Source organism: Diuraphis noxia, unplaced genomic scaffold (genome assembly GCF_037042655.1).
Source record: "Diuraphis noxia isolate RWA-SAM2 unplaced genomic scaffold, SU_Dnox_SAM2 contig0003, whole genome shotgun sequence".
NCBI lineage: Eukaryota > Metazoa > Arthropoda > Insecta > Hemiptera > Aphididae > Diuraphis > Diuraphis noxia.
The window spans coordinates 72,793,858-72,816,753 of NW_028301713.1; the positions used below are offsets into that span (position 1 = coordinate 72,793,858).

Genomic DNA, 22,896 nt, shown 5'->3' on the forward strand with positions numbered 1-22,896 from the left:
ATTATACTCGTATTATACTGTGTTAGAGCTTAATTTATTATTATTACTATATTTTTATATTTTTGTGTTGCTGTGATTTTTATATACTTGTAAAATTATTATTGATATAGTGTATTATACAGCAACCAATTATTACCAGATACCTTGTTACCATTCTATTATTATTTGTTTTATTGTACACACATCTACATACATACACATATTCATACACAAATACACAAATACACATAATAACACAACACGCACGACTACATAGCTCGACAGAATTTGCCCGGCGTTCCCGACCACTGCTGTTCGAGCTATTACATCACTACACACCCAGCTAGTCCTCCATATTTTTACTACCTAGGTGTTAGTGGTAATCAATCAGGTGTCCAGGGTGCGCATATTATTATTATATGCTACCGGCCCGTACAAAATGAGTTTAAACAATTTATAAATCTAAATAAAATGTCTATCTTATATTGTTATTAAATTGATGATTATTAATTTTTCTATATATTTTAATTGAATTTACTATATTATGATATAATATAAGGCTGTATTATCTGAGGTATACCTTACCTGCATTTTATACATTTATTAGTAGCAATAGCTATAAATTGAACTGTTCACTAAGTAGTTATTAGGTATTTACAGGTATTTACATGAAAAATGTACTAAAGACTCGTTACCTATCGTTCAAAGCAGGAATATTTTAGAAGTTTATAGGCTTATAGTATAAAATTGAAGTTTTGTAATTGGATTCTAATTCAATCGGGTAGAAAAAAATTTGGTATAATTTTGAATGTGATTAGTTTTTATGAACCAATAAATTTGTATTTTTAGACTTGTTTTGAGAAATTTGAAAATTTCTTATTGTAATAAAAATAATAATAAATTCCTATTACTGTAAATTAATAATGGTTCAGTATGTTTAAGTTGGTGTTTACTATATGTATATATATATAGATATACAGTATACAATATGCATTTAATTCTATTAAAGAGTAATGTATTGAATGGATTGGTTCAATATATCGATGTTTTGTTATTAACTCACCTTAACTCATTTAGTTATGTTTTCAAACATAAAACTATTCATGAGTTATCACTAAATTTTATAATATATAATGTATTATACTTTGGTTTTAAATACACAATTATTTTAAGCTGTCATTTGTCAAAAATAGAAATGTAATGGACTATAAAAATGATATGAAGAATTTGTTGACTGAAATTTTTATAACTAGCAATAATAAGAACGTTGATCTTACATGAAATATCATATTATAAGTACCTTGTTGAGCTGAAAATATTGTGTCTTATATTTTAAAATATCTTGATGTTAAAGATTACTTTTAATGGTTATAAATGCTTTATATATGTATTTCACGGAAAAAAAAGACTGTGACAAATTTTTTTGTATAAAGTCGGGTCTTGAAATAACTTGATCTTTTCTTAAGTAAATCATTGTAAACATTTAAAAACAAAATTAAATCTAGATAATAAATATAACTTTGTCTTATTTATTATACATGTATTCTTTAATAATAGGATTCACTTTAAGAAGCAAAATATTTCTAGATAGCAAATATAGCCATTAAATGACCATTGAAAATATACTTTTATAGTTTTATAACCCATTGAACTTGTATATGTTTAAAATTAATGAAAAATAAATGTTTAACATAAACACTATAGAGATATTATCATAATGTTATTTTATTTTATTTATAATTTATAAATTATAAATATTCTATACATAGGTAATTCTTAAGCCATATTCGTATTATGAATTCACGATTCCATAAACCTTAGATAAATTTCACTGTCAGAGATTAATAGTTAATTATAAAAATAATAGGTGTCAACAAGACCCACACAATCGTAATTTATATTCAGTCGTCGAATTATTACTTTTAGATAAATAACTTCAGTTGTCCTTTTAATTTATTATTGTTTTGTATTTTTGCATTGTTTTTATTTTGTTGTTGTTTATGCGTAATATATGGCGCATCATGAAATGCAAAAATTAAACTAAATATTGATATAAATTTCAACTGATGACTGATTTTGTTTATATATTATAATTTCACGTATATGTATTATACCTATAAATTCCACATTTTAAAATATATACCTAATGTTTAAACAAAAGTAAAAAAAAAAATATATTGATAAAAATGTTATTGTGTTTTTTTAATTTATTTGGAAATGGTTGAATTTTGAATGATGTTACCTATAGAAGCGTAAATAAAGGTTAGACATGTTTAGCAGGTTTTACGAATGATGATGATGAGTTTTTTTTAAAGGGAACCTCTATATAATGTTCAATTGACAGTTTCCCATTTTGTGAAATTCATGAATAAATGACTCATACGTCTAGCTATGCCAACGTTTGAATAAATTAATTTAAAATATAAAAGGCAAAAAGTGCGATTTACAATAAAAATAAATTTTAATGATTAAATATTTATGTCAAGTAGTTCATTTATGTGAAAAAAATATGGTTATGTAAAAGTAGATACGTAAATTTATATAAAGTTTTTTGCATAGGCTAAGTAGCTAAGGTTAAATTATTATACAGGTTGTAACAGAAAGACTTGACCAACAAAAAAAAAAAAAAAAATTATGCCAATTCATTGTACCTATGACAATTTTTTTTAGTATTTTATGATAAATAAATAATTTAAAAATATACTCATGTCAGCAAATTCTCAGAAATCATATTTTCTAAAAATTTATTGCGTTCCAAATTAATTTAACCAAAAAAATATTGAATTTTAAAAAAATTCTAAAAAATAAACTACTTGACTTAGATATATTTTTTTTACCATCAAAAGTGCTAGGTTCACTTAATGAACAAAAAAAAAAAAAATATATTAATAAAAAAAAAAAGCGGGTAAGTGGATGTCGCTCTGCTGTACATTAGGTGGTGGGGTGGACCTCTGACTAGGGTAGATTAGATTTGAATGCAGTGATAGGTACAATTGTATATGAAAAATGATTCTGAACGGAGATGATTTGTCAGTCTAGGATATATTATATTTAAATATTGTCATATATTCTATTTTGAAACAAATATTTTATTTTTCAATTAGGACGCATTTTGCATAAGACATGGTTAATCAATTTTTCTAAAAACATTGCATGTAGTTATCATAATTCATAATACCTTATATTATCATAGATATACATAATACCTGGTTTGAGGATAAATCGTTATCATTACGCGATTTCATAAAGATTTAAAACTCAAACGCTCAAAACATTTTTCCTATAATGATGCTTCAAATTTCCTTAATAGCTATTTGAAGAAAAACTTATGGAAAACTTAGTGTTGAATTTTTTAATCTTAGATATAAATACAAACAATTTTATGAATTTTGAAATACAAAATAATTTGCAAATATTCATGGTTTTGACGAATTTTTGTCAATATTTGAAATTCAAATGCTAATAAAAAAAAATTATGCATATCTATGTATTCTTATAATTTTTTAATCAATATAAGAATAACTTATGATGAACTTTGTATTAAATTTTCAAGTATTTTGATAGGGCCAAAAAAATTTTATCGACACTTCAAAAAACAATTTTCAGAAAAATTGAAAATTTCAGTTGTTTATAAATATCTCAAAAAAAGTCAAAATATTTTGAAAATTAAATCATGTAAGGAAAATGCCAATCTAAATAACTGGTAAAATTTTCAAGTATTTACGACTTATACTTCTTGAAAAATAACAATAATTTAAAATCGTTATCGTTACGCTATTTCGTAAAAATTTAAAATTCAAACGCACTTAAATTTTTCCTATAATTATGCATCGAGTTTTTTCTATAGCTACTTAAAGGAAAATTTACCGAAAATTTAGTGTTGTATTTTTAATCCTTAGTTATATACACAAACAATTTTATGATTTTTCAACTTCAAAATTACATGCAAATTTTCGCGTTTTCTACAAATTTCGTAAAAATTTGAACTATAAACGCTTATAAAAAATAATTGTGACTAACGATTATCAATTTATTTTAGCAACAATAAGAAAAACTCATAAGGAACCTTGTATTAAATTTTTAAGTTTTTTTGGTCATCCAAAATTTTTTTACCGACACTTCGAAAAAAGCTTCAGTGGTCTATAAATAACTCAAAAAAGTCAAAATTTTTTGAAAATTAAACTTTATATAGATAACACTAATATACACACTTGGTGATAATTTCATGTATTTACAGTGATTAGTTTTTGAATTACAACCATATTAATAAATCGATTTTTTAGAAAACTGTTGGAAAATGTTTTCTTTTTACTTCTATAATGGACCAAAGATATTCAATTTTACATCAGAAACCACCCCAAAAGTTTGAAATTGAAGCATTATTTCGACTACTTATGCTGACACAAAAATAAAAATAAAACACATCATTGTAAAATCAATACATTCATCACTTCGTTCAGAATCTAAAATAAAAAATATTAATGTGAAACTTATTAGATTTTTCCCAGTATAAGTAGGAAATTAATGTAAAGATAAACTACCATAAACAATTTTTGAATGAAAAATGTTTAAAGCAAATATTAAAAAAATAAATATTTGAGTAGGTATGAAATCATTTTTCTTTTTTATTGTGTTATGAAATGAAAATGAGTTCCAATAATTTGGATAAATATAAATAATATTTTTTTGATGGTTTATTCCTTATCTCATTTGATTTAATACAATTAGTATTAAAATTTAAAATAATAATCAGAATTATAATTAGTGTATATTAATTTTTAAAATAAGTTAAGTATAAATTTATTCTGAACAAAATTTAATAATTAAATAGGTTAAAAATAAAACAAAATTTTTATGTACGTTTTGTATAAAATCTGAGATTTTATTTTATTTTTATATTTAGTTGGTTACCTCTATAAACATTTCATATACATTTTAAGTCTTTTCATATTTATTTAAAAATTTTTTGTTATTTTACCATACCTGTTTCGATGTCAAAAACTTAACAATAGTTGATGTATGAATTTCTTTCTAATATTTTGATGGTACATTATACATTTTTAAAACCTTCATAATGTGCATAAGTTTTTTTCTATATTGAACATTTATATGAGTTACATAAATGTGAGAAAATTCAAAATATTGCAGGTAAATATTATCCAATGTTTTCTAAGTTCTATTAATTTGCAAAATGTTCCTTCATAAGGTATAGTTACATTTTAATAATATAACATTATTATATGATATTTTATATTATATTATATATTGTTATATAATAAAAATATTACAATCATTTCGTATCGTATTATATCTTAATTATAATAAATAAATATCACCCATTAACGCCTTGAAAAAAAAATCATAGCATGCTACTCGATATTTTTCTTATACAACGAAAATCTTAAGAAAAATTGATTACAGACAAAAAAAGTGCATCCATACTAAAAAACATATTTATGTTAAAATAATGTGAAAATCGAGCAGATGGTGAAGCAGCTATTTCATTACTCCGGAAGGAAAGGTAGAAACACAACACAAGATTAAACATTTACTTTAAAAATACGCAAACCTCCAAAAAAACCTCAGCAAAAGTGACACAGTACTAGTAATTCCGGTGGCATTTTATTTGAATTCACAATGTTAATAATGTGGTCTTGACACAATATTGTTCACTGACCCGTATTATATTAATAACTTACTTTGCTTTTCATAATATATATTATTATGAAATCCCTGTCTATGAATTAATACTTATTTATATAAATATATAAATTAATAATAATATTAACAGTATCAATGGTTATTAGTTTTTAAAAACAACAAAATTACAATATTTATTTTGATTTTTTTTTTGTATTTCCCGATTATTAAAAAAAAAAAACTGAGAATTATATACTTTTAGGCTAAAAGTTTTAGCCCCTGAAAGTACCGATTAGATTCTATTTTCTACCAAAAGATATATTTAAGTCGGTAATTGGAGCATTTTAGCTCTTTCGAAAAGTGGCAACAGACACAAGAAAATACATTTAATTGTAAAATGAATACATTCATCTCTTTGCTTCGAATCTAAAATTTATATAAAGACAATTTAGTTTAGGTTTATAGGGTCTAATCTCCATCAAATCCTTAAATTATATTAACCTATATAGTATATATAAGCAAAACTGAACATAATAGGTACATAACCTAACCTATGAGGAATTTAATTAAATCATTAATATACATACCGATATTTAAATAATACTTATTTATAAAAATAAAACTTATTTTTATATATTATAACAATAGTGGATGCTAGGTACTTATTTTTTTTTCACTGTCAACTTTTAGAATACAGATATATGTATACTACAAAAAGTATAAGCTATAATATTATAGTATAATGTATTTAAATTAAAGTATTATTTTGACACATTTGTATAACATTTGATATCAGTATAATAATATTCTTGCAATCTATTTTATATCATTATATACATATTTCATGTATTTAAATGTTTTTTATAGGTCTTGTTGTTTTTTTTACATATGTTTAGTTTTTCATATATACATTTTTGAACTTATTTATAATAGACATTACTTACGTTTATGTATATAAAAAATACCACCAACATTTTATAAATACATTTTTAGAGATAAAAAATGTTTATTTAAATATACATTTTATTAGATAGGTACTCTTTAAATTATTTGCAAACTATTAAATTTTACAAACGATTTTTTAATGTAATAATTTATTTTGTGATATAAAATGATTATTATTGAATCTATTTGTTACCTTTTCATTTCAATAAGAAAGTGATAATGAAGTTTATTGTACTACAAACACCATTATAATTAAATCAAATATAATAAGTAATAACTATGGTTCATAATTATGGTTATATTTGAGAAATCTATTAAATTCCATTCGTTTAGGAACAAAAAAATTATTTTAGAGCTAAACCAATACATTCTGAAAGTTATAAATATAAAAAGCTATTATGTTCTCATAAATGTTGAGGAATCAAGGAAAACAAGTTTTCATTCAAATAATCCAACAGAGCACTCATTTAAAAATTGACAAAAAAACAGAATATCAAGAATCGTCACTTAAAATATACAACAAAATTTAGAAAATATTAGCCATTTATGACAATTACGTATAAGATACATTACAAAAAACATACAAAACAGGGCCTTGATCTCGAATTAATCAGAATCCATACATCCATAAAAATACCTTAAAAATTAAAAGTCTGAAATTCATAACACCCAAATGATTTTTTCAATACATTCTTATTATCTGAAACTAGAATAAAACATTTTGCTTAATCCGATATCCTAATTTTTTTATTTTAAAAATTTCACGTGATTTTCATTTTGTGGTTAGTTTGATATTGTTATTAGTTATTTAAAAATGAATTATTAGTAACTATTACTGAGTAATAATTTTACAATCAATTGGTATTCATTTTTTAAAATTTCTTCAGTAATTTTAACGTTTAACGATGTATTAATTAGTGCATCATACATATTTTATGCGTATCTTTTTTTCCATCCATTAATTTGTTTAATTTATTGGTAATATTTTATGAATTGAAACAATAATCTATGAAATATCCTATAAACTAAAAATTGTCTACTCAACCCATAACAACCCAAATAATAACGTTTATGAGCATATTATAATTATAATTTTCATTTTGTTTATTGTTACATATTGTTATTTATTATTATTATTATAAAGTATATCTGACATACAATGTCATCAAACTCGGGATAGTCGAATACACTTATGTAATGCACTTATTACCTGAAAAGAAATGATTGATTTGCACTTAGGTTCAAAAAAAAGCAGCTTAGGTAGTAGTCGAACTGCACTCGTTTAAAAAAAGGAGTGCATTATAATGCACATAGTAGGTACATAGTAATACCGTGTAACATTATCGTGTTATTAAACATCATTGAATGTGTTTCCACTTGTTACGAGGTAGGTACTTGTTAGGATAATGAGTGTTTTCTAAACTTTAAACCCTTCAAAGTTCAAATACATGATATTTTTGTTGGAATACCTTTTAAGAGCCCAAGTGCAATTCAACCATTACTTTTTTTAAACACAAGTTCAGTTCGACTAAAATAAGTACAATTCGACCATACTCATCAAATTGATTGATAATATAATAGAAAATTAGTGTAATTTAAAAACTAATTGTATTAATTTATTTTTGATTCACTTAATAGCTGATCTTGTGAAACTTAATTGTTATAAAATAATCATGAACTCTTTCATAATTCATGAATTTAAGAAAAAAATCATAATGTTATGACATACGATGATATTAAATAATTTGATTTATAAACTCTATATGTATAGTAAAGATGAAAAAAATAATTTGTATTTAAAATATACAAATATAATAATTATATATTATTGAAGCTCCAAATAATAAAGTTTTTAAGATTTTTTTTTAAAACTTTAAATATACAGTATATTAATCAATAATAACAGAATACAATGCATTATAATTTTACTCTATTAAAAACTAGTGTTTGAGGTATAGTGTTCTCAATTTATTTTTTTTTCCATTTTTTCTCAGAGTAAATGTATACAAAATACCTGCATCATATTTCTGCCACATATGTCACAAATATAATATATTACTATGATACATACAAATAATTATATTACCTATAATAACATAATTAATAGATGGCTGTATAATGTTTTTATAGTACACTCAGTGTTTTAACAGTTATATTATTTTTAATCAAAGTAATTTATATTTTATTAGTATTGTTGACGCCAACAAGTGACCATCTATTATAAATATTGATATCGCGTTGCACCGGCCGTCACACACCCACATAATCACCGTCTTAATTGCTGTTTTATTTTTGTATATATTTAAATGTCTTTTTGAATTAAAATATAATGTATGTAGAAATCGCCACTATCGCTCGACGCCGGATCGCCTACACGAATATTAACTAACACGGCCACCGTGACTTTTATCTCGTACCGTACGTTGTCTCGATCGTATTAACTAACACAAAAAATATTATTAATAAAGTTTTTATGTGAAATTTATCATCATTTTTTATATAATTATTGTGAGTGCTAGAAGGGCTTAATTCCGTTATTATTATTGTTTTTTTTTGTGCTAATCGCCAAAGGCGTTTTTATATCTTATTATCCTACTATTGCAAGCCATAAAGGCCTCATATATTCATATTATTGTTAATTTATTATATCATTATCGTGTATTTATTTTATATTATTATAGCATAGGACCAGCTGGCCAGTTTGCGCTCCACAAATTGTGAGTTTTTTATTATTATTTATTTATTATGCATTTAAATCTTGTGAGCTATAAAGGCCACAGATATTTTTTAATTATTATACTATCGTGCCACTAGGGCCGTACAGTACATTATTTTATATTGTGTATTATTTTGAATTTGTGTATTATACAGCAATCTATTTTACCAACAATCGTGTTCTCATTTTTTATTACACATCATTAATTTTAACCATACACCCACACAGTTACACATAATTTACACAGGTTGGTTATTGTGTGAGTATATTATATATAACACGTGGAGTATTTTGGTGACTGGGTGTCGCTGACTATTATTGTTTCGTTCCCTACAACTATATCAGTATAACCTAATCATAGTAAATATCTATATCGTATTATACAATATAATATGGGTACTCAAGAAATACTAATTAGTACTTATTGAATTCAAACACTGGGTATATATTAATATAGATAAATAATTAGTTGTATATCAATCTGTCAGGAATTCATAAAAAATAAAATAGCTTGAGACTATTACTTAAATTATTAAGATATAGCAGAAAGGAACTTTTAAACTAATACTTTTTTTAGAAACGGATTTTTTTCTGATCTTCTAATAATAATGTTAGAATTCTTCTTTTTGTTAGAGTAAATATATAATATATATCTTGTTTCCAGTACATATTACATTATATGAAACGTACTTAATCATCGCATTTTTTGTTTGTTCACATACCCTATGAACACCTGGTGCAAACATCATAGTCCAAATTTTTTCCCTCTAAATCATTCTCCTAAAACGCGTCGCACACATATTTAATAATGTTAAAGAATAAAAGGTATCATAAATCTCTTTAGACTACAAATAATATTTGAAAATGTTGGAATGAATCAAAACAATTATCTTGATCTTGAAATGTATTTAAACGTAGTAATAAGTATTTAAAAAAGGTAAGGTTAATTAAACAGCAACTCAACATTAGTACATAAGATTTTTTTGTTTTGATATAGAAACTACATGGATTTATTGGGAAACTTTTAAAAAGTGAAGTTCTATAATTTCTTACACTTTTTAAGATGATTTTGTTTGTTGGATTTTGATGTTCAAAACTATTTTTCATTAAGTAAATAAATGTAATTATGGTTTCAATTTAAAATTCATGTTTTTATTAATATTATCAGAACAATTTTATTGCACGCAGATTCCGTTATAATATTTTAAATGCAGGAACGTAATTAATGTACAGGATATACAACCGTGTTTTACTTTAAACCTTATGTAGATTAACAAAGTTGTAGCGTATAGGCAATAGTATATAAGTCAACATTAATTATGTACAATGAGTATATAATGATACGTTTTTTTGTATTTGAATCCCTAATCAAAGATAACAAAAAAAAAATCCAATTTTGTGTTAATTTTTAAAACCTAGGTTTTTGATTATATTAGCAATTAATAATTATACAATATTTTATCGGTGAGTCTAAGCACCAAATAATTACTTATGTAGTACTTATGTATATAATAAACAATATTATAGTACCTATAAATTTGTATATTTGTTTGCCAGAGATTGATGGTCTAATAGTCCATAGTTTCATGTCCCATAAATAGAATTCAAAAATATATGTAGGGCACTGAGTAATATGGGTAATTTGATTACCCGGTGTATCCTTTTTTACAGACGCACACTCTTGCTACTATGAATTATAATGAGCTAAAATCCTAAATAGTATAATTAACTGGTACCAAATATTTATCTATACGTCATGTACTCATGTAATACAATATATCGAAATAAATAAACGTTACTCATTAATAATTTTATAACTGAGTAAGTGTATTTTATAAAATGAATGTATTTTGATTCTTCTTAAATATAAAATGCTGGTAAATTCCTTAAAGTATTTATAGTTTTATAGCATATTTACTTAAAAATCTCTGTTTAATAATATTATTTAAAACTACCAACATTTACAAAAATCAAAGTTATATGTATATGGGTGTGATGGTAGCTATAATGATAGCTATAATGTCCATCAACAATGATAAATTCCACCGCTAGGGAGTCTCATCAAGTCAACTTAGCTGGTTAAATGTCCTAATGAAATGTTTTATATTAAAGTAAAACCATAACATTACTAATGATGCTAAATCGTAAGTGGCAAATATCTGAAACCGTACGTCCTCTCCTTTACTAGAAAAATCTGTACTTTGTAGGAACTGAGGTTTCAGTAAGTATGTTATTTAGTAGAAAAAGTAAATTTAGAACGAAAAATATTTTCTGAAATAAAGGATTATGGGTATTTTTTTTCTTCATAATTTAATAAAAATTAAACACTTTGGTTATTACATGTTGCTTTGCTAAACGTGAAATATTATTTTTATTTACTATTTTATTTTGATAATTTACTATAACTTAAGTTAGATAGGTATATAGATAATAATATACCATAAGAATAATTTTATGAATTAACCGTAATTCATATAATAACATATATTTTAATGATTTGAATAACAAACATCCATAATTATTGTAGTAATATTTTTTACTTTAGTAAATTATAATTTTTTTTATTAAACAGTAATTGATATAAAAATTTTCCTCACCATTAATTTAGACAAATACATAATATATTATAAGATATTATGTTGTATGTTTATAAAGAATATATTAAAGGATTAAAATATAATTGTTTCAAGATTTTTCGTTGTCAGCATATTTGAATCACAATTTACCAATTTAATTTGATGCCTAAGTTTCAGAGAAATAGCTTTAGTAATAATATAAACTGTTGTTGTATTAAAAACTGATAAAATGATTAAATACTCTATAAGTAGCTAGGATAAGCGCTTACGGTGTAAATTGTAAATTAAATAATGAAGCCTATGTAATGAATCATTTGTTACGCTACACTTTAAAAAAAAAATATGTCGCTCTGCTGTACAGTAGGTTACAAGTGGGTTACTGTAATGGATGGAATTAAATTTGAATCCAATGATATTATATCATTGTATACAAAAAACGATTCTGAGCGAAGACGGTTTATCTGTCTAGGATATATTATAGATTATTAAAAATTTTCAAATCTTAGATTTAAAAAGAAAATTTTTTATGAATTTCTAGTTTGAAATAATTTACGAATTTTCGTGATTTTTACATAATATGTTGTAAAAATTCAAACTTTGAGTGCTTATAAAAAAAAATTGTGACTATGAATTTCTTTTATTTTTCAACTGCTATTGTAGCAATATATTAAGAGCCTTGTATTAAATTTTCAAGCTTTTCTGCCTAACAAATAAATTTTTATCGATATTAATTAACAAAAAACTAATAATGATCGAAAATTTGAAATGCCTATGAATAGTTCAACTTAAGTCGAAATTTTTTGAAAATTGCATGGTGGATAGAATATACTTATATAAACATTAGGTGAAAATTTCATGTATCTATGGTCATTTCAAAAATCGATTTTGTCGAAAAATGAGTGTGCGTAAAATTTCCCGTTTTTCCCTTAATTTTTAGTTTGTTTTTCTCAATTATTTAGAAAAGTAGTACTTTCTGATCGAACGAGGTACTGAAGTAAAAAATCGAAGCATTTTTACTGCCCCAAAACGTGATGACGACACAAAAAAAAAAAAAAAATCACACATCATGGTAAAATCAATACATTCATCGCTCCGCTCAGAATCTAAAAACATAGTTTAAGTACTATAAAAGTAAACTAACAAAAAAAATCCTCTATCTAAATAACTTTTCATGACTGGACAAATATTTATTTTAAGTTAATTGTAATCATTGGTGTATATTTTAAATACAATTATCATATATAATATATATATATAATAACTTTATAGTTTCTCTGGCCATCCATTTCTGCGTTTTGGATAGCACCATTAGATGAGGCATTAATGTTTCGTACTCTGTTGTTTTTGTCAGAGTACTGGTACTCTGAAGTTTACGATTATTTCCATGCTTGAATATCGTATATAAAAGTTGAAAGTGTCTCAGGTGTAGTGTGGTCAGATTCTAGTGGGAAATTGATGTTCAAATTTTTAAAGCATAGGACAATGGACGGCCATGGATATGCTCGAGTCAAGACGGCCAATATAAATTATATAAATTTAAATCATAAAATATTATTATGTGTCATATTTGTGATCTGGTTCATGTAAATAATATAATGACAAATTTTGTATGGGTATTTCAAGTCAAAATGCATCTAACAAAAAGTATGTTAATTTAATTCGATTACAACTGTTTGTACCCAACTAATATATATATTTTAATTAATGTAGATATATTATATAATATATAAATAGATAATTATTTTATACGTTTTGGCATTTGACTTTCAAAAACTTGAAAATATAATATAAGTTCAATTATTTAGTGACGTAAAAATGATTTTAGACTTTGAGCGACACAATTTTAACTGCTCAGTGGTTTCTTTAAAAAAATTAAAAAAATACCTTAAGTATAAGTTATTGCTTATAACTTAGTTATACTATAATAATCCTAATAATCCTATTCTCACAATCTTCTATGGTAAGGTAGTATCGATTTAAGAGTTAGTAACAATGATATAATTATACACTATTATAATAATAAAATATTAATAATATAAACAAATAAATGCAATGTTTTAGCAAACATTTAAATATTTAATAATAGTAAATATAATTAATTAATTAAATAGAAATATTAAAAAATATTATGAACATATATTTGATGTAGGTTTAGAGACAGTTACCGTTCAGGATCATTTTTCTTATACAATGATACGTTATAGAGTTCAAATTTAACACATTCATTAATTTACAGTGACCCTCGACACCTATTGTACAGTATAGAGCGGAACCTACTTGTCCAACTTTTTTGTTGTTAAAATGTTAATATAAAATACATGTTACTTTACATTTTGGAGTATTGGTTTTTTACAAGTCTAGGTATTTTTTTTTATTGATGAAAATTATTTTTTAATTACAGTATTTATTCATGTATAAAATTTATATTAATAAAAAATTGTAAGTTATTTTATACCTTACCTTTTATGTGATTTACAAAATTGTAAAAATGAAAATACATTTTATTTATCGAGTTTGATTGATATACACAATTTTAATTTTAAATCATACTAGTGATTCTAACTTAAATACTTACTACTACTGTTACATTAAATACAAGTAACATGGAATTTATATAATTATATTTAAAAATAGTTTAATTGAAAGAGATCAACAGATTTTGCCAGTATCGTACTCTGACTCCCGAGTAGGGTATGGATTAATTAAATTAAGCCCTATAATTTTACTCCTTTGATTTGGTATTCATCGAGATTATAAACAGGCTAATGCTAGAGTGCTAAAGTGCTAAAAGATTGGGTACTAGATTAGAGGATTAAATATAATTTATCCTGGTGTCAACGAATCATTGTAATACTTATTTATACGTTAATAAAGTCGAAAAACATATTATATAGTTTCTAAGTAATTGAGTAAAACAATATTTCATACACATATCATGAATATGAACTAAATCCTTTATTTGTGTTTCCATTTTAAATTTTGAACTTTAATACTCCGAAAAACAAAAATACTACTCCAAACAATGAAAACTATAATTCGATATTTTTAATTATTATAATAAGGTTCGTTGAAAGATATATATTTTATATAATAATTAAAACATACATCTTCAACGACACAGCATACGGCTAAGCGGAAAGATACGTTCAGACACTGAAATAAAAACTTACAAGATTATTATCTACACTTTAAACAACTAAGTTGAAAAATCATAAAATAATGAACACGAATACATCGTGCAGTAAATAGAAATCCTATTAAAAATGAGCATATGTACATGGATTATTCTTATTTAGAATAAGCTCGAAAGAATAAAAATAGACAACTACGAGTGACTTTTGTCAGCTTCTGCTTGACAAAGGAGAAAGCTGCAAAAGAAATCTTATACTCTTGGAGAGAAAATATGGATTTTAGAGCAGTTTAAGAATATGTAATTGTATAATAGAATTACATGGACATGTTAGGAACCGGCACGTTGACCAAATAAAATCAACTTCATTTTGTAAATATGGGTAATACAGAAACAGTTTAAACGATAATAGAAAATAATTCTAACATTGGAGGGAGAATTCAATTTTTTAATATTCATATGAGATTATGTTGAACTAAGCTAACAGAGTAAGTAGGTCCGTTAAGAGATATTTCTTGACATTTTGACAGGTGAATTATTTTTCATTTAAATTTAATTTGAAGATATTAAGTCAACGGATGTACATGTTTTTCACAAAAATGTGTTAATAGCTCTTAAAGTACCTATATAGTTTCCAAATTTACCAAAGGTAGCTTTTTTTTTGCATGCACGTGTTTTATAGAACATTTATCCATAGATAATATTATCATAATCTATCATACTTATAGTAATACTAATTACTATAATAATTATTATAATTTATAAATAAATGTGTAGCTTTATCAATTTAATTTGCTCTCTATAGACTATTTATAATAATAATCTCCAAACAAAATTTAATAATATAGGTACTAGTAATAATAATAATAATAGTTATTTACTTGTTATGTAGATTTCTTTTTGTAATTTTTGAAGTGAATCCTGAAACACACAATTTGAATATATATAATAATATATTATTCATACATATATTTTCAAAAAACTATAATGAAGAATGGTTTACATATTCTTTTAATGTAATATTAAGATATATTTATAGGCGTGATAAATATCAAGTGGGTATACTAAATATCACCGTATTCAAAATAAAACAGTATAGTTTTTTTTTTTTTTTTTTGAGGAAGTAGGTAATTAAGAATGTTCAGGATGGAAGTAGATCACGCACTCTAGACTTTGACACGAAAAATGAGCTTTCTGCACAGCGCTGGATCCTAACCCGTGCAGTGGTATGTTGAGTTATTATAATATATTTTAGTTATGATCCAAGTGTTGCATTATTTATGTAGTCAATCAGTGTCGTATAATATGGAGAATTGTCTCATGAGTAATGACTAATGGAACGGCTGAGGTACAATTAATTCATTTAGGTAATATTAAAAAGTTTAGAAATATAAATTTATTTTACGTTTAAAACCAAACCTTTGTATAACTACATTAAATAATAAATGTTGATTCATCTTATATGCCTATAGTTATCATATTTTTAACACGTTTTTTATTTTTTTGAATGACATCACTTATCTTTAATTGCTTTTTCTTGAGAAGGATTTATGTGTCAGTGGTAGTGTTTTAATAGTTATGCAATACAAATGGCATATACCTAACTACATAAGCTGAATTACATTTTACATTTACTAACAGAATAATTTGTCTAAGTTGAGAACTATTTTAGGGCATATTATTATCATATATATTATGCATAGTTTTTGACGAATTTTATCACTAATTAAAGTTATTATACACATATGAAGAACTACGACAGAAAACACGTAAAAATTACGTGGTTTTATGTATATTAAAATATTGAAATACGTATAATTACTATTAATACCAAGACACACAATATTATTTTATAAACATAACTCCAATATCAAACGAGATGAGAATAGTATTATAATAATCATAAATTAAATCCTCCTCTACGGAAGTTAACTTTAATCAAATACCTACTGCCGTACATCTTATGTTATGATTACTCTATATTATTGTGTTAAATAATTATTTATTTTTTCTATTTGGTATCATATATTTGATATATAAATTCGTACACAAACAGTGTTTCACGAAAACGAAGAAATCCACAGTTCGTGTAGAGACTTTATTGTTGCATAATAATATATTAAAGGAAAATTGTATGAACTCTACTTCGAATCTAGGATTTCCAAACTTTTTAGAATTGACATTGTCAATATGAATTATACGTATTTATTTTTGGTATGCTAATTAAAAAAAAAATGAATTTGAATTTTACGCTATTAGTTTTTACGTATCAATATTAGAAAATCCATGTATATATATATTTTTTAAACTTACTAAACTTAAAGGATATTTGAGTGATTACATATATTTCTACTTAAATTATGTTGCTCTCGTATTCTAACTTTTATTTTTTAACTATATAAATGTCCACAGGCAATATTATTTAAATGTAATATTTGGAATGGAGATTTTGTTTACGATTTATTTGCGAAATAATGCACGTAACATTATTGATTCACTTTTGTATAATATATATGTTAAATTTTCAGGAATGCTTATTGTATGCTAATAAAACTTTAAGATTATTTTAACTATTCCAAACTATTATCAATCATCTAGTCTTTTATAAAAAAAAGCACATCACTGTAAAACCAATAGCTTAGTTACAATCAATTCCAAACCTAAAAACTTAAAACTAGGTATTGTTTAAAACCAATAAATTTATACTTGAAATGCGATTTTATTCATTGGTAAAGTTTTTGTGTACCTACAGTAAAAAAAAATGTTTTATGTTGGGCTCTATTATTTACCGTTTTAGTTGCAACTACTTACCGTTTTATTACATAGGACTTAAGGAAAAATAATTTCACTGTCTATTTTATACACAGTTATTTAACCAATAAAAATAGAATTCTGATTCATGACCAATAGTTTTTTTTTTTTGATTTAATGTCACTTATTCATTATTTTTTAACTTCTGGTTAGTTTAATAACAATATTTAAAAACTGTCTAAGTACCACCTAATAAATCAATACAAAAGCCATGTCATCGAACAAGTCTTGATCCAAATCCAGACAACGAAGTACCATACATTCAAGGTCCATACATTACAAAGCAACACAAATTCTCCAATATTAACATAAGATTTTAAAACTATTAACTAACAACTATAATAAATTATTCATTTTTATGTATACATTTATTTTTTTCCTATTACGATATTAAATGTAGTAATGCTAATAGTCAGTAGTCACAGATGTTGAAGTAGAAATTATTAATAATTTCAAGATCAATAAAAAAAAAATCAATATAAGTACTGAATTACTTTCATTCATTTTATAATTTGTGTAATTCATACTTTAACTTTTTAAAGATATTGAATAATGTTAAACGAAGCATTAACACTAAATTAAGCTCAAATTATCAGCTATCGTGTAATATTTATAGTTATTCATATACAAGTTATGAAAATAAAATGAAATTATATTGTCATTGTTTAGATTTAAATAATACAACTCTATAAGTGTTTATCATTTGAACAACACACTTTGGTAGATTCAAATCGAAACGGAAAATTTGTTATCATATCATAAACGTTATAGTTTATTGAGATTAGATTAAGTTAGTATTCATGATATACCTATGTATTAACGTCAACCTTTTCATCCCTTTGTACGTAATAATCTACGAGGTGTATCTATACATAATTAAATACAAAGTAGTTCAATAGTATTCAGTATCTTCACTATAGTCACTAAAATATACGGAGTTATTCATTTATGTGGGAGATTTATTATTTTGGAAAACATCAAATTTTTTGAAAATATGTCTTTTAGATAATTTTAAGTCATTGCAAAATATGTATGAAGTTACTCGTTTCCCCCGATTTGTCCAATCGAACTAAAAATAATTCAAATAATACAAAATAATTAAAATTGTAGAATGGACCAACATTTTTTCAAGTATATTCAATCTTGTATTACTCCAATTCTCTCACAAAAACTTTAAATACTTTTAACTCACAGACTACTTATTAAAAATTAATTTTTTATATATGTTTATTCACAAAAAATTGGTTTTGAATTTAGGAATTAAAAATAAATGTCATTAAAAATAGTAAAATAATGTAGCCACTTTTTTAGAAAAATTTGTAAAAAAAACATTTTCATAAACATTATAGTAGTTTTTGAAATAAACGTTGAATAAATGTATGTTATAGAACTCTGTATGTTTAAATGTTACGAAAAACTATCGTGCCAAGTATGGCAAGTAATTTATTGGTTTGTGCATAATCACTACAGAGTTAAAATTTAAAATCCAATATTTTCAGAGTGATTAACCAATATATACATTTTTTCTTCACAATATCTGTATACATTTTTGCAATTAAAAGTGTTTTAATTCTTTTAAACTGTTGTTAAATATCATACAATATTATATATATTTACACTTTCTATAAATATATTGCTACATAAGTAATTATCTTTATACATGATAAAATACCATTATACAATGAAAAAATATAATTTTATAAAAATATAGATAAGTATACTAAAAAAATTGAGCGTATAAATTCTAGCGATTCACATATATTTATTTTTATAAACGAAGACAACTAAAACGTTATAAATGAAACATAAATAAATATTGGTTGGTTTTGTTTGTTCTTAAAATAAATAAGTTTCAGTTAATTGTTTTATTTTATCTTTATAATGCATAATCCAGTATTAAAAACTTATTTGTTTTAAAATAATATCAATTAAAACAAAAGTTTTATATACATATAGAAGTAATTGAACTTAAAGATGATGATTAAAAGCGAAATAACAGTTATTTATTGACATTAGACAAATAATGGTAGTTAACAAAACTAATACATATCATACCTATGATACTTATTGGTTATACATATTACATATTATATTCAGTATAAAATTAAATAATAGTAACTAAGTTTATGTTTTGGCATTTTTTTTTCAAATGACCGGGATTTTTTTTTTATTGATCTTTAAAAAAAAAACTCGGAAGCATAGGCTATTTGTTCACATTTTTTAATTACTATTTAAATTGTATACATTAAGTTCTTTTATACAATTATTTTTTGTTAATTTTAGAAATTTCAGCGTTTTTTTGTTCTGATCTGGGTGTGGAGTCCACTGTAGACCGAGAGTTTCTTCAAGGGTTTCGGTCAAGTTGAGGTCCATTCGCTCCTGATCGTAAATATGGCTTTCATTCTGGATATGTTTGACGGCGAGGCGTTGGCCACAGTCTTCGCAGCTGGGGGTTCGTCATTTGCCATGAGATATTCGTGGGTAAGTCTAGTGTGTCCGATTCTAAAACGATTTAAAGAATTTTCGTCTTTTCGATTGAGGTTGGGATTATTTCATCTGAAGGCTGTTGACTTGATCTGGTTTAATTTAGTGGTTTGGCTATTCCAAGCTATATGCCATTTTTTCTTATGCATGTTTTCAGTGAGTTTTTAAAGTCATCGTAGGTTAAGGGAGTCTATTAATGGAGTGTCCAGGTCGGAGATGGTAATTTTTGCATAGATGTCCACAGTTTCGTTACCTGTGATACCGGACCGGTAATTATTTAGTATTATTTAGACATTATAATTGAGCGTACCAACATTATTAGGTATAAGAAGGATTTATAAAATAATTATTTAAAATATGTTTTAGGTGAAAACTTTTATTTATACTTTTTTTATAACTCAATAATAATATCTTTAATATTTAACAATTTTGAATGTTAACTTTGTTTTGATGAATTTTTAATTGTGCTATACTTTCGAACAAGTATACAGTATAATTGGAAGCGTGAAAATATTTACTAATATATTTTGGTTTGTATATCCTTAAATTGTTTGACTTTTGACAGCCAAGTGAGGTATATGAAATACCAATTTAAAAAAAAGTTTGTTTCTCTATAGGATGCTTCAAGCTGTGCAAAAACTTTTAAACATCTGTGGAATTTAATTGTTAGTTATGGAATTCAACAATAAATAATTTTTATCTTTTATATCTCAAAATCAAAATTACTGCCTAATTTTAACATTCTTTGTTTTATGGGTTCTATTTTGTATTCAAATTATATTATGATTAGGGATTAGTTTCAATTAAAACAACTGACATGCGCTTATAGTAATAAGTAAATATTATTTGTGTTCATCAACTGAAAAAGTATAATAATTTTAAATTATTATAAATTACTAGTTAAAAGTATAATATTATGTTTACCCGTTCAGGCGTACAACGAGAAAGTTGTTTAAAAGCCTTATGCAATTAGTATAAAACAAAAACATTTTAAAATTGCTCCATGGATTTTTTAGCTGATAATTATTATGATTAATAATTTTAAAATAATATAACAGTTACCTACTATGTTATTTGTAAATTATTAAGAATCTTTAAATGCTTATTTCTTAGATGTTTTCAATGTCACACATACTTATTCATCTTTTAATACTTAATATAATCAACATAGGTAGGTAATTGTGTCTGCAGTCGAGTTGTGTATGCCGATCCGTAAGGACGTACACCGCAGCGGGTCGCTCCGTTATCGCAGCTATTCCTGTCGTCGTGTGCGCGCGCGCATATCCGACATATCCTGTAGAAGCAAACTTAGCAACGGAAGTCTATCGACAGCCACGATAGATTTCCGATAGCAGTCACGCTCCCGTATCCGATCCGCTAAGCCAACTTCGAAGTTAGCGTTTTTTGCGGTACCCCGCTTTTCACGGTTTTTCGTGGATATCTCGGCCGGAGGTGGTCTGAGAGGTTCGGGAAGAAAATTTTGCCCCCCTAACGTTCCCTTAGCATCTTTAGGGATACCGGACCTGACCCCGCAAACCCGGACCCCCTATCCCCCCCAGGAGCGGAGATAGAGGCACCCCAAATCCGCGGCTCTGGACCTCGAATCCAAAGGAGAAGTGAAGCCGCCTACCTCACCGCGCCGGGGCCCGGCCCCTGGCGACGCCACGCTTCAACCAGACTTCGAAACCGACCACTCCTATCAGACACTGGCCGCTTCGCACAAAATGTCTGAGCTGAATCCGACCGATGAACCCTTAGTCAAGAAAATGAAGATCACAACGTCCCCGAAGTCCTCAGTAACCTCTCAGGGCAATTCGGAGCAGACCCAAACCGCCTGGTTGCAGGATCTTTGGTCGACACTCAAGGGAGTCACGGCACACCTTATGCATGTACACAGGGATGCCAGGTTGATTAATGATCGCACGACGGATGATGTTCTGTTGGGCGCAATGGAGAGGATTCTCAATAATAATAACGAGGCGTTTGAATGCTTAAATTCATTACTCAACAGGGATGGGGTACTGCTTAACGCGCCCGTTTTTAGCGCTCCCCCGACCGCCGACAAGTCCGCTGTATCTACATCCGACGCCTCCACGGACATGATCCTGACCCCGGGCTACTGGGATAGTGATGCGGCCATTGAGTCCAAAGCAGCCTCGGCACGCAGGTCTAGGAAACCGAAGGTGGTAGGTGAACAGGTCGCCCGGGAGGCCGAAACCGACGCTATGGAAACGGACGGTGAAGAGTGGTCGAAAGTCGTCGGCAGACGATCCAGGCAAGGGAGAAAAACGACGGCTGCTGCAACCCCACATGCCACGGGGCTCCGCCAGCGCCCGTCAGCTTACTCCAAGAAACCACCGGCGATCCTAATCCAAAATGCGGCCGGGAAGTCCTACCGGGACACCATTCTGGCAGTGCGGAATTGCGGGCTGACCAGGGAGGAGATAGGCACCAGCGTCACGATGAGGCAGACACGGGACGGATGTCTCCTCCTGGAGCTACCAAAAGGAAGCAGTTCAACAAAAGCAGCCAAGACAATCGCTTCGGCCATGTCAAGCAAGCTCGGCGACTCCGTCGGCAAGGTGATCCAGCTCGGGGTCCAGGTGGAAGTCGAA

The 22,896-nt window shown here is 26.2% G+C and overlaps 1 protein-coding gene and 1 long non-coding RNA gene across 6 annotated transcripts in view; one reads left to right on the plus strand and one right to left on the minus strand.

Moving 5' to 3' along the window:
• The window catches only part of TkR86C (Tachykinin-like receptor at 86C), a 125,564-nt gene that overhangs the window by 76,559 nt on the left and 26,109 nt on the right, over positions 1-22,896 (minus strand). For all 5 annotated transcript variants that reach the window (XM_089223826.1, XM_089223828.1, XM_089223825.1 and 2 more), the window contains exon 2: positions 15,868-15,907. The gene's annotated coding sequence lies outside the window, so the exon portion shown is untranslated. The remainder of the gene's footprint in view (positions 1-15,867; positions 15,908-22,896) is intronic.
• The window catches only part of LOC149057733 (uncharacterized), a 37,390-nt gene that overhangs the window by 505 nt on the left and 13,989 nt on the right, over positions 1-22,896 (plus strand). The window contains exon 2 of the long non-coding RNA XR_016190998.1: positions 20,081-20,278. This is a non-coding gene — a long non-coding RNA (uncharacterized LOC149057733). The remainder of the gene's footprint in view (positions 1-20,080; positions 20,279-22,896) is intronic.